The following is a 14287-nucleotide window of genomic DNA, read 5'->3' as shown; positions in this document are numbered from 1 at the left end:
CGGTATAAACGGTATAGGAAGTACACCGGTACGAGTTTGCCCAACGGTATGGATTTTGACTATACCGTGCTGCCCGGTAGAGGGAGCCCTCACACTACCAGAAAGAAGAAGAAGAAGATTCGCCGCAGGCCTCGTCGCCATCAGCCTGCGCCAGCGAATCTTCTAAATAAACACAGTTTGTTTGGAAAAGAAGAAATGAGTATAGGCGCTGAACATACTGTATATACCGTTACCGTCCGTGCTTTAAATTATACCCGCGTATACATTTTAGGCCATACCGCCCAGCCCTATAGCCACACTTGGTTTTAGCACTGTGTCAGTGCTGGAAAAAATCAAATATGGTCTAAAATCTAGTTTGCAGTAAAACTATAATGAAACCATCATCAACATGATGCCAGTCAATCACGTTCAGTTTTGTGTTGCCGGTCTGGCAGCCCGGGACTACCTGGCAAATGCATGGTGGGCCGCCGCGTCTGTGGACCGGTGGACCATCAAATAAACCATAAAGTTTTTACTGTCCCTGCCAGTCTCTTTACCAGCCCCCTCTGTGTGGCTGTCATTCGGGGGGCTGTGTGGGGAGTGTTCCAGCTGTTCCAAGCGCTAGCAACAGGATGCTGAGTGCAGTTCACTTAGCAGCCACCAGTGTCAGTTACAAAAAGGGTCTTCTGAATGTTACATACAGAACCATAAATCTGGACAGTATATTATGAACTACAACTGTGAATTGTACTGAACCACAGGATTAGAGGTCTGGCGGGAGACAAGCTACCAAAGCTTGTGTCGAACCCTAGTCTTGCGTGTGACTTTTAAATAAACATTAATACAATGCTAAAACCTTGCATGGAGTTTTTGCAAATGTGAAAATTTAATTATTGATTGTATTTTATATATATATATAATTTGCCTAAACTTATTCATACCGTAAATGCTGCCGATAAAGTAAAGGTATAGAACCTTATAACTGTTATTACTGAATGTAATCTGGAAATACTGATCTGATGTTTAAAGTTACATTTTTTCATATTACACTTTAAACTCAAAACAGTTTATGTAAACTGCAATGCATAAATGTATATAAGCAAATATGCACTAATTCAACAAACCCAGTAAAACAAAAAAACTTTCATTCAGTTAAAAGCCAACAAGTGAAGGTGTGTTTTAATTTGCTTAAACATGAGAGAATAAATCATTTGGGCCGACAGAGCTCCCTAATTCTGGTGCGACCATAATCCATCCAACATTATCAAATGTGCCCATCCCTGAATTAGAGGCTGATGATGCAGGACGGGAATATTGGGTAGACCAAAGAAAGAAAGTTCATCACAACATTGTTTTGGGGATTCGATGAACACAGCAGATTGATGCAACAATTATTGAGTAAAGGAAGATCTTGAGATGTTGGTTTTCTTTAAGTATTCCTTCAAAACAGGAAAGACGTTTTTATAATTTGTTGAGCCAATACACGACAAAGTTAAATGAAAAACAAAAGTGCAGCAAATTATAAAGACAAAAAGAAAATCTGAAAAGTTGAGACCAAACACAGCTTCCCTCCCACATTGTTTGTTTTCCCATTTGCACAGTTCCACACATCTGTTGGAAGCTCGGGCCATCACTGCCGTGGTCTCTGCTTAAAGGGAGGGGGGTTGATTTCCTGAGGGCCTGTGGAAGCTGGCATGGTGCTGACCACGCCGCCGTTTCCTCTGAAAGGAATGTCTGGTGTGGCATCAGTCACTGCTGGCATTCTGAAGATGGTCTGCCAGTCTCTCATCATTGTGTCACCACTGCACACACACACACACACAGAAACAAACATAAACGTGTCACACTCAGCTCTCATCCTGTGCATGGCAGTGATAGGCAGAGGACGAAGAGCGCACATCCTTATCGACGCCAATCCAGATGAACCTACAGACACGCTTCCCCAACACACCAGACCCAGTCGCTGCACAGTTGGCCACCATTAGCCGTCTTTTAGCTATGACAGTCCTAAGGCTAAGGGGAGGTGGGGGAGGAGGCACTAGTGCCAAGGTGCACCCCTGATTTGCTACATTTCCCAAGGCTATGAGGCCTCTAGGCTTACTGGCCCATGGAGACATAAGCCCCGGCCTCCCTGGAGGCTCTGGGCCAACCCAGACGCCTGGCATGGGCCGAAGCCGCCCAATGGGAGCGGTCCAAGAGCCATGGATGGCTATGATATGTTTCCACCGAGGGCAATTTCAATCATGTGGAATTTTGATGGATGAAAGGAATGTGTTTCACTGGGGGTGGACTGAGGGAGAGCAAGTCAGGCTGCTGCTGCTGCCTTCACAAATCTCTCGGTCTCATGGCAGAAATAAGAAGCTCTTCGACATGACATTGATTAAAATGAATTTAGCCCTAAAACATTAGAATTAAAAAAGAAATGCACCTGGAATTAAAAGAGTATTCACCTAAATTCCAAAAAAAAGTCCTCATTTATACCTACACACACGTTTAGCCAAATACAATGCCACATAATAATAGAAACTTGTTTTTTTCCATCCAGATAAAAAAATTCTCCAAATTCTATGCAGGAATTTAAGGTCACGTGAATTGATTCACCCTCAACTTTTTGCCAAACATGTTGAAGTCCCGTCTTACTCAGTGGTACATTAGCAGTAAACATGCAAATATGGTTGCACAATTCAAAATTCATTAATTGGCACTGGATGCAACCTAGAGCGGCAAAAAGATGTGATGAAACAATTTTTGTTCGTGCCTTTATGCTTATTGCTTCTACTCAAGTGTTATGAACCGTATACGTTATCAGTTCTCTGGATTTTACAATTCATAAAGACTGTCACGATGTCAAAGACATTGATTAAAGATGGCACGCCCCCCCAATCAAAGGGTTAAAGGCACACTGATGAAGGATTACAGTAATTTTTAATCTAGACGTGTTGTTTTTTTAATTCGCTCTGACTGCTCTGCCTTGATGGTTTTGATTAATACGGCCAGGAAATGTTTGTGAGCAAGACATATACTGCGATTCATCTGCAAAATAATCCAATCATTACCAACTAATGACAGAGGGGGTGAAAAATGATGCGAGCCCGCCGTGGCTCCCCAACATGCATCAGGGCCCCAGCGACGCAGAGGATTGGAGGCCCCACCTGTCACAGCGATGCAGTAATTGCATTGTGGGCTCTCTCCCCTCTCTTCCCCATCCACCGTCGTTCAGCTGTGCAGACAATGCTCGTCTTAATGAAGCCGTCTGACGAGGTGGCAATTACAGACTTCTGTCACTGTCACCAGGGGCAACCGGGGAAGAGGTGGAAGGGAGGAGGAGGATATCTCACCCCCGGGGGCTCCTCCACACCCGCTGTGTGACGCTGGATGGCAGGGTGGCTAAGCTGCTGTCAACTCGAGGGTGCGAGCTGGATTAGAGGTTTACAGTATGAGTGATTGTTGGAAAGGAAGTGATGCATCGCAAGCGTATGGAGATGTCCCCGGATTGATGGATGATCCGGTGACACTTCCATGCGCGCTCTAAAAATGAAGCAGTGCTTCAATGTGCAGTAAAAGGAAATCACCCGACTCGTCCAAGACTTTGTTTGGATGATCTCTTGTGATATTTTCAGGTCGACTTTTAACCCAAAATTCAACGCAATTTAAGTGAAAGTTGCAGGGAACTACTAACCATATGAAAACAGCTATTTTGTCTTCTGAAATCTGGAGGACTTTCCCAAAGTCTTATAAAAGTAATCCAGATTATTTCCTCAGGGTTATCCCCTACAGAAATTGAGATTTGCAGAATTTCTGTGTCACTGGGAAAGTGTGAAAGCCATTTTTGGAGCTCGACACAAAAAGCTTTTTAACTCCGGTATCTATACAGATTTGGAGATTTCTGCCTTCAACTCAATACAATGCTTGTGAATTTACTATTTGTTCTGTGTAAAGTAGTTTGTAAATGATAAGCAGGTGGATTTAGCCACCAGGGGCATGAATTCTGGAAGTTGTTGCTGTAATCTCCCAGGAAAAAAATTCCGTCCACCGTCTGTTGTTATTAAGTGAAAACACAAAATGTCGGAGTTGGATAATTCGTGTAATTTGGGAGAACTGATGCGTACATTTAATGCTCATCATTAATTGACATGTTGAACACACAACCAACGCTCTTATACATTGACCTGCGTTGTTGTTTTTGATCTGGTAATTGGTCCAGCAGTTTGCTCCCCTATATGTTCACAGCTTCAGGGGTTTAAACGGTGTTTGTTAAATTAGACTCTCAATTCGTGCACAGCTGCCTTTATAACTCAGTCAAAGTTAACCCAACACAACCTGCTGTGTCTTTACTCGTGCAGCAGCAGACATTAGAAACACAATTGGGTTAGCCGAGCTTTTCTAAAAAATTATGCAGAATTAAGAGATTCCTCTGGTGGTGGTGGTGGCTAAAAGGGAAATGTGCATAAGAGGCTTAGAGGCATTCCAATTCTTAATGGTGATGTGATGGATGCACCAGTACAAAGTGGCAGTGAAGGCCTGGATAACTGGTTCAGTACAGATATAGTTGTTTTAGAAGATAGCAGCAAGCGGCCTTGGTGCTCTGTGTTCATGAAAACAACTGGAGATATTTGACAAAGTTCGTCTAGATCAAGTGGCAGCCCACCGTGACGTCACCCGTTGGTTTGTGAGCTGCCGAACTGCAATTTGACCAGCGCCACGCTGTTGTTTTTTAATTGGACATAGAATTGGGGGTGGGTCTGACTGAGAGCTCATCCACTGCGGGCCCACCTACACCTGCAACCATGTACCGATTGGACAGACCAGCCGTCAATGACGCTGTATCCACGCTACAGTGTTTTATCATCTTTTTACTCTAAATGAGACCATAATTTACTAAATGAACATCATGTTGTATTGAAGAAGACTTGAAACTACAGGTTGATGCATAAACTCCTCAGAATTTTTTTTTACTGACGTTGTAAATCAAGTAAGAAGTAGAATCATTTTCTCATAGACTATAGAAACTGACTCTCCCTCTGGTGATTCCACATTGGCTTCATTTTCCGGAGCCGGTGACTATGTCCATTTCTATATGTATATGGGAGTTATTCTTGCCTCATGGTTTCAAAGTTGATTAAAGGGGCAGTAAGCAGTTCTACAGCAATACACATTTTGTAAAAATCCGTGAATATTTCCTCACCGTCCGCTAGCTGACGCTTTTGTGTGCGCGCCAGAAAAAAGAATCTGCGTTTTCGGCTCAACCCAGGCTCTGTAAAAGTGGCCCGGACCGCACCACACAACACTGTGAGTGCAGTTTATAAACATCACTCGTCGACACCTTAAAAGACGTGCTAGTGGGTGGCACTGCAACTCTCATGAGGTTTTGGCCTAGAGGTTGGGCCGTCAGACTCCCATACTAAAACAAAGAGAGAAACAAGCTCACTGCAAAGCTTTCTTACTGCCCCTTTTAGTTACATCAAATGATGATTAACTTATTTATTGAAAGATATTCATTTCAAGTAAATACAAAATGTTTTGAGCCATGCAGTCGTACCCATGATGCAGTCACTCTTACAGTTACATATCGACAGAATGTGTTTCTTGTTTTCACAGTCAGTGAAACGTCAGAGGACATTAGTTTGTATAATTTCACACATAATACTACAAGCATATACTACACACTGTACTTAACATTCTCCATGCAGCAGTTCAACACTGTTGTGCCTTTAAAGTGTCTCTCACTTGGACAAAAAATGTAATTGAATCAGTCTTAATGTTATGCTTCACTGTTTTGACTTCTCCAATGACGCGGAAACTTCAAGCGTGTTTGCAAAGCAGTTCAACTTCCTCGCTGACACACACACACACACACACACACACACACACAGTCTCCCTCTCAATGCAGCACAGGTGTGCCCTGGTGCCTACATGTGTTTCCATGGTAACATCATGCACGTTTGTCCTATATAATTATGTGGGATACCATGACATGGTTCTCCAACAAAACAAAGAAGCGTAAATACATCTGCCATCCTTACTTCTTACCTCTTACATCTACGTTGATGAAGACATTGATGAAGCAGCAGAGTCACTTAAGGTTTTCCAAATCAACATTTTGCACAAAAAAAATCCAAACATTTATTAACTCTGTGTCCATCATTGGTCATAACATCAGAGAAAAATAAATTGCGTAGCGTTAAAATAAAGAGCGTTAGCATTGGCGGAGGTATGCTCTCTCTCCTTTCTTTCTTTCTTCTATTAATAGAAATTACCAGGTCTTATTCTTTTTCCACCATGAGAGGCAGACATGGTTCTTAATATTGGGGTTGGTCCACAGACTATATAAAAATGGACGTAGTCACCAGGTCGGGACAATTAAGCCAATATGGAAGTGCCTGAAGACTCTATTCTCTGGAATCACCAGCTGAGGGCGACTCATGAAGAAGTCAGTTTCTATAGAAGTCTATGAGGAAATGAGTTAATATTTTCCTGAGGTTTTAATGGTTCTTCAGTACGTGGTTCTTCCTTTTGTAAATCATGGTGTCATTGGGAGTACAACAGACGATAAACCCCCCTTTAGTGTGGATACACCATGACTGACAGCTAGTACCCTCCAGTCGGTGCTTGGTTGCAGGTCTACAAAATTGACAGAAAATGCGCCGTAGATGGCAGCACTGCATGAATGTGACTTGTCCTGCAGCGCTTTGAGGCGGTCAATACCACTAGAAAAGCGCCATGTAAATATAGTCCATTTACCGCTACCAATATACTCCCAGACATCTGTGTTTCCCTTCACAGATTTAGTGTCATCGTGGTGCAAATCAGCATTTGCGCCGTCACATGACACCGAATTCTCCACAGTGAGCCGTCAGTGCTGCGCCGACTACCAGCTGCCTCCAATCTAGTCCTGATCTGAAACATGCGCTACAGGTTGCTGTTCCCCACCTACTCTAATCTCATCACTCGAGCAGGTTGTAGCAGACGCACAGAGGAAATGGTGAGCAACAAGACATGATTAATACAGAAGCTAAGCTAAACTGTTTATTGCCAAGGGGAGACGGGGGCAGAGATAGGAAAACGTCATCGCTGCTACTGAATTAGCTCTTTTACATTCTTTGGTTTCCCCGAGTTTCGAAAATACCCATCTTGATTTGTGAAAGTCCGACTGCTAAAGCCTCACAGCGGAATGAACTCTTACACAGAACGAGGGCTGTGGATTTTGTCCCCATATCACTCGCACTGTAATTGATTTAGAAAGTGATCTCTTTAGCGGCTGGTATTCGCAGGAGAAACATTTACAACGACCAATAACCCTTTTTAATGTACACATGCGCTTGTCATTACTGTTTTAAGATGCACTTGAAACAACTGTGAAGCTATGCTTTTAGAGAGTTTTCTAGAATTCATACTGTAACGTCTTGAAATATCGTACCAGGCATGCAACCCAACCATTAAATCAAAAAGTAATACGCATAAATCAAATTAAAAATCCACTGCCGGTTTAGCAGACTGTAGATGTAGCTGCGTCTGTGGACAAAAAAAACCCCAGTTTGAATCTTGTTGACTGTTCCTGATGTTCATACAGACTCTTTATATAGACGACAATCACAGGAATCTGCTCTTTTCAAAAGAGGAAAAGTTTGAATGGGTCATTTAAACGGGCGAACTTGGTGAACTGCAACCTGAACTTTTTAAGAAACGATTGGGGGCCTCATTAGTTGGAAATTGGCATTGACCCAATAACATATCAGCGCTGTATTACCTGCAGTGGCCCATCAGATCGCCTCGGTACACTCCGACATAGAGAAACCATTGTTTTAAATAGCACAGCGCTGGACGTCTAGGTTGTTTGTGATTCAGTAAACGAGTGCACAATCAAATTGAGGCGACGCAGAGGGCAGCGAAAGTTCAAACTTTAACTGAGTTGGTGAGATGATGCATCTTCCTGCAACTTCTGTCCCCAACCAAAGACCATCTGAGTAGCAAGTTATATATTTTTGACGGAAAGACTTTACACTTGATGTTGAACTGAAATGACTCAGAGTCAATAAATAAACAAAGAAAAAAACCCTAAAATATTAGCACACAGAGTTAGACTGACAGCCGTATGGCTAAATCCCACCCACATATCTTACACTTAATTACCAGTAATCAATTACAATCAAATTACCAGAGCTTCATTTTCTCTTGACAGTCGGCGCTAAACTGTGATTGACAAACTTCAAAAGTGGACCTGAAATGTCGTTGCCCACACACATTGCTCACGCGTTCACTGAACTGCGGCTTCGCTAAGGTGTGCGTTAGTGAGTAATAGGCGCTATTAATAAAGCCGAGCCGTGCGTGACTTGACTTTCTCTCCGCGGCCACCTCTCATGGCTGTCTTCTTACCCGGGATTCAGATGTGCGAGTTTGGATCAGTCTAATCACATTTGTTTAATTAAGCACAGCTAATAAACTCTCCAGCACATAGGGGTCTCACTGTGACAGCGGCGCAGCATTGAGTTGCATGTCAAACACAGAGGCCTGGTACCACCGGCACGGCCTCCCGTGGCTCCGCGGCCTGGTCGACATGCCTGGCATCCAGATGTGTTTGAAAACCTGACAAAAAACAGGCTGAGGGTTGCAGATGGTATGGCGAATGGACGTCGGCGGAATGTCTTCCAAGAAAATGTACCTTTTTTCAATAAGTTGCAGACTACTGTGGACGTTTTCATGTCCTGAGGAGGGTCCTTCCCCCTGATGGCAGACATGTTGAGTGAATTGCAGGTGGCAGTAACTTAGGGCGGCTGTGGCTCTGGAGGTAGAGTCATTTGTCCACTGACCCGAAGGTTGGCAGCTCGATCCCAGCTTCCGCCAGTCTGCGTGCCGATGTGTCCTAGTAAAAAAGCACGGTAGGACTGTGTCTGAATGGGTGAATGGGACTTTCCTGTGAAGCGCTTTGAGTGGTCTATATGACTAGAAAAGCGCTATATAAATACAGTCCATTTACCTTTAAGGTAAATAATCTTTGATATCAACATGTAATGAAATGCCTGCTTTGTTGAGAGCTTTTCTCAGAACGTCATTACATCTGTTGTCTGATTGGTCCAGCCTTATATTTGAGGCTGCAACAAAAGCGCTTTCAACCAGGAGATACTGCAACTGACAGCTGAACAGTTAGTGTTGCTGACACATCAGTGGTAGTAGAAAAAACCTAAGTACCAATACTACACTTTAAAAATACTGTTTGCCATTACAAGTAAAAGTTCTTCAAGAAGTAAAAGACACAAGCATTTTTAGCTAATGGTTCTTAATGTATTAAAAGTAAAAGTACTGAACAATTTGCAGAAAATCTATTTGTCAGCACTATTTTATTGTTCTAGCTGACAGAGCTTTAGTTTTAACTGCTTTATAAACAGTTAGATAGTTTAATCCAGTGGTTCCCAATCTAGGGTTTGCTGATCTTGGAAGTTGTAAAATAATATTTTGGGAAGGATTATTGAATAATTGAAGAATATGTTCAAGAGACTCTTCTGTATAAGACATTGAGCTGCACCTGTCTGTCGAATTTTAAGTGAATTGAACTGACTGTGTGAGGGGCGTGTCCTTTCCAGGTTGCATTTTTGGGCCTTAATTACAGTGCCAGCATTTGGCCTCATATTTCTTGGGTACAATCGGCACACCATTGTCTGTTCTTAGGCTTAGTTTTGTATTTTTAATTAATTCCATCTCTCTGCAGATTCAGCTGTGGCCTAAGACGACAAATAGTAAATAGGCTCAAAATCAATATGTTCTAACACCTTCAGGGTTTAAACCCAAATAAAAAAGCAAAAACTCAAGGGATTGTGAACCTTCAGGTTTTAAACTCATGGCACAAACTCAACAGGGTGCTACTCCTTCTGGGTATGAACATAATGTAGGCGCTTCAATGTAGGGCAACAGTTGGTATCAATGAACAGAAATCTCTAAAGACTAATTTTCCATCCTCGGGATCAGCAAAGATTTCCCCAAACTCATGTACGCTTAAAATGATCCCTGTTGATCCACCTGATCATAGGATTCGTTTGTGGCCAAGTGGTGGGAATTTTTCACTGATTCCGGGAGCTCTGGTTGCGGCCGTGTTATAGGGCCACCACAAAATAAGCGATCGCGACGTGATTGGTTGTACAGTAGATCTGTATTTGCGTTTCCTCTGACAGCGGCAGATTTACATGTGGTGGGAAAGGAGAGAGATGTTTACTTTGACGTTAGTAAGATTTTTGATGATTTTGATAGGTCGCAAAAAAGTTGTACTTTGATTGAGTCTGCAACGACAAGGAACCCTAACCCGATTGAAGTTAAATGCAGCAGTTGAATGCTTTTAAAGTGTGAAATCAAAGAAAAACAAGATGTTACGTCGTTTGTCCGCCACCTTTATAATTCCAAGAATCGACAATGAACCAATGAACCGCCTCGTTCTTACCGTGTAGTCTTTACCGTGTTTTTGGGGCCTAAGACGGACCTGGGATGAGGTCCACGAAGGTTGCCTCCATGGGTGGTCTCATCAACAAGTAGTTCAAGTAAAAGATTGATATTTTCCGGAGGACCCTGGCTGTGCCACTGGCATGTGATCTCTGGTGATTGTGTTGCATTGAAAACCACCCGCATGCCCGAAGAGGCTCCCCACGCATGGACGATGTCCTCTCACATCTGGGCAGCCGCCACCCGCGTTCAGCTGACACTCCCCACTAATGTACTAAGTGACATTAAGCTGCCACAGCTGAGAGTTCACACCGGACAGTAATTACACTATTGGGCTGTTTTCTTTCGCCCAGCTGACTGACGTCCCATTAACAGCTGGAGGCGTGTGCGCTGCGGAGGCGCCGCTGTGGGTCAGCCTTTATTGTTCTGATTGGCTCTCATCTCCACTGTCCTCCTTGGCAGCACACAAATGAGGATTAATAGTGTTTCATTTGAGAGGTGAGCTCGCGGAGTGTTAAAATGAAAAAGAACAGCCAGGAGGAAAAAGCAGAGAAATCGACTCCACTTTTTAAAAGGGGGGGGGGGGTGTTGAGAATCCAGTACTTACCCCGGCTAAAGCCAGTAGACTAGTGCTAGTCTTCTCGGGAATCCCAATCTTTAAAAGGTGAACAATTATAAAAGAGCTCCTGAAGAAAGTTGCAAGGGCCAACCACAAAACTAGAGCAGGAACAAAAAAAAAGTGGCTGAACATTCCAGATTTAGACGAGACGTCTGTCTTTTAGCTCTTGGGCATCTTTCTGAGACAAATTACTTTCAGTAGTCAATAGCCTGTAATTAAAATATGCCCACTTGATGCAAAGGCAACAGTGTCTCTCTATTTAGTTATGGGTTGGAAAGATTAATTCTGGGGTGTATAACCCTTGTAATTTTCCAAGTGCTGTTTATTGTTTTCAGAGAAAGAGAGAGAGAGAGAGAGAGAGAGAGAAAAGTGCAGACGATTGAAATGTCTCAGCTCAAGGTCTGCTTTGATTTCTGTACACTTCACACACACATTTGGTCCTTCTCTTTGAGTGTGTGTGTGTGTGCTTTCCACGTGCCCGTTTTTTTGCTTCAGCAACATAGATGCACATTAACAATTTGCATTAACGTCCTGGAACTCATCCACAAGCTCTCACACGTCTCCGCCGCACAAATAATCGTCTCCGTGTTTGAATGCCGAGGTCAACGGGTTTCGCTGCTTTGGAGTCAGAAACACTGGCGCAACCAGCTGGATGACAACATGTTAAAACTCCGAGCATAGAATGTCTTTATGAAGAGGGGTCATCATCATCATCATCCTGCTCTCATCACTCTGCTGCTCCCTCTCTTTAAGATCGGGCTCACCTGTCCCCCTTGTGGCCAAAGTGTCAACTGCAGCACACTCTGAGGCTCTGGAAGGCAGCGAGAAGAATTGTTGGATAAAACACAGGCTGCACTGAAATCACCAGCTGTTGTCCGTAATGATGAAAACATCCCTAACTTAGCATGAATTTATAATTATGCACCAAGAAAAATTTGAATGTCTTTACTGGAACTTTTCAATTCCCATTTAGGCTCCCAAGAGAGAGCCAGCGTGAATCATATGCAGAAAGAGAGAGAGTGTGTGTGTGTGTGTGTGTGTGTGTGTGTGTGTGTGTGTGTGTGTGTGTGTGTGTGTGTGTGTGTGTGTGTGTGTGTGTGTGTGTGTGTGTGTGTGTGTGTGTGTGTGTGTGTGTGTGTGTGTAAGGGGGGGTGTGTTAAATGCAGTTCTCAGATGCTTCATAATGAAACTTTTTGTTGAGTCCCAAAACCACACCAAATGAACTTTTCTGAGAAGTATTCATACGTATCAGCTTACAATAAGGGCTGTAGTTCTTCTCTGATAAATATTCTCCTGTAAATAGCGATATTTTTAATATTTTTCAGACCAAATCTTTTTCTACGCTTTGGTTTCTTGGATTCTCAGCTTCAGTGAGTGTGTGTGTGTGTGTGTGTGTGTGTGTGTGTGTGTGTGTGTGTGTGTGTGTGTGTGTGTGTGTGTGTGTGTTTGTTATTTGGAGGGTGGGGGGGTTGCTCTTTTTTTCTTCCCCCACACTAATTCTATTTTCAATGGAATGTGTAAATTAAGTGTAAACGTGAATGTATCAGTGGTTTATTTATGCTAAACCCAGTAAGAGAAACACATTGATATTGCAAGTAAACAGCTGCATTACCTGCGGGCTCCTGCACACCTGCTTGTGCAGAGCAGTTAGCCTGTGTGCAGATGCAAACTGTCAATCATCTCTCTCACTCATGCTCACACACACACACACACACACACACACACACACACACACACACACACACACAAGCATACACACAACAAATGAGTATAAATTTGTGCAAATGTGGCACATAAGTTCATGCCCACAAATAAAAATGTGCATGCAAACCACAACCTCTGAGATGCAGACTCACTGTGTGCACACGCACGGTCACATTACTGGCTCGCATGCAGTATGCAGGAGCTCCTCACACACACACACACACACACACACACCCGATGGACGCAGACATAATAAAATGAGTGAAGGATAAATGAGCATTCGTGCAAGAATCTATTTCTTCTCTACCCTCATTTTAAAAGCAGTTGGGGGAAACACCAATGTACAACATGAGGACAAGAAGTATGATATCAGGGATCAACGTGAAGTTTCTTTTCTCCACCTTCATTAACTGTAATTCAAACTATTCAAATTAAATTAACCAGTCTCTTAAAAAAAAGAGATTCCTCCTTCTAATTCCAGACTTTGGCAGGAAAAAAAAGGGCTACCAATATATTCTGCAGTCAATATGCTTACAGCTGAAAATCAATTTAAATATCATAAATACGTTTAGACATTGTGAGGGGGAAATAAAAGCAGTTTTTTTACTCATATCTCTATGTCTCTCTCTCCGTTATCCGTCGCTGTCCTCGGTGGCTCGTCTGATTCTCCTTCAGGCTGTGTTCTTAAAGATGTCCAAGAAAAGGGAGAAAAAAAAATCCTCTCTGCATCTACATTATTATTTTTTTTTTTAACAAATTTGCATTCCTTGATCGTGGATTTATATGTATGTATTTTTTTTTATTTTTTTTGGACGGGCCCGCGGTAGGATTATTAAATGTGATGGAGACGCTGTTTGGTGTGTGTCAGTGTGTGAGATGACCGGAGTTAAACTAAGTTGAAAGAGGGAGAGAAGAACACACACAGTCAGTTGGTGCTCACAAAGAAAACCGAGTGTAAAGATGCATTCAAAAAAAACAAAAAAAAAACGGTTCGATGCGGAATAATAATTATTTTCCCTCTCGTTTTGAATTTGAGAAATTCATAGAAAAAAAACAAAAAAAACCGTGCTGTGTGCAATCGGCCTGACAACAGGCTGCAGCATTAGACCCTCTTTCAAAAAACAACAACATTGTTCTAACTTCATTCGGGCTGTATGCTTCCAAACTTTTTGCTTCTTAATTTTTTTTTTCTTTTTGCAAACTAATCAAAGCGACTGCTTTAATAAGCGGCCCCCTTTCCGTCGGTGTGCGTGCGTGCGTGCGTGTGTCTGTGTGTGTGTGTGTGCGTGTGGCAGGCAGACTGTACCGGGCTGCGTGGTTTCATATTCCGCTCAGGTGTGCGGGGAGCGACGCTGGCACGTCGCCCTCCGCCGTTAAAACAACAGGCTCCGACTCTGTACGGAGCAAAAACGCGCGCCGCTGCGCGCAATGGACTGTTTAGCAGACTCCCCCCCCCCTTCTCTCCTCTTCTTCTTCTTGACATGCAAACATGTGGCGTGTAAATATGAAAATGAATGAGTGTGAGGGCTCTCCTGGCAGTGCCCCCCCCCCCTCTCTCTC

At 43.1% G+C, this 14287-nt stretch overlaps 1 long non-coding RNA gene across 1 annotated transcript; it reads right to left on the bottom strand.

Moving 5' to 3' along the window:
* Positions 1–1121: 1121 nt before the first annotated feature.
* Positions 1122–14216, bottom strand: LOC118285159. Its single transcript, XR_004785041.2, has 3 exons — positions 14034–14216; positions 13335–13410; positions 1122–1781 (listed from the first exon to the last, which is right to left on the bottom strand). It is a non-coding gene; the product is annotated as an uncharacterized LOC118285159 (long non-coding RNA).
* Between the last annotated feature and the right edge of the window lie 71 nt (positions 14217–14287).

The sequence above is a fragment of the Scophthalmus maximus genome, chromosome 20 (assembly GCF_022379125.1).
Source record: "Scophthalmus maximus strain ysfricsl-2021 chromosome 20, ASM2237912v1, whole genome shotgun sequence".
NCBI lineage: Eukaryota > Metazoa > Chordata > Actinopteri > Pleuronectiformes > Scophthalmidae > Scophthalmus > Scophthalmus maximus.
The sequence above is the reverse complement of the archived record's forward strand: the minus strand, read 5'-3'. Positions and strand labels throughout refer to the sequence as shown.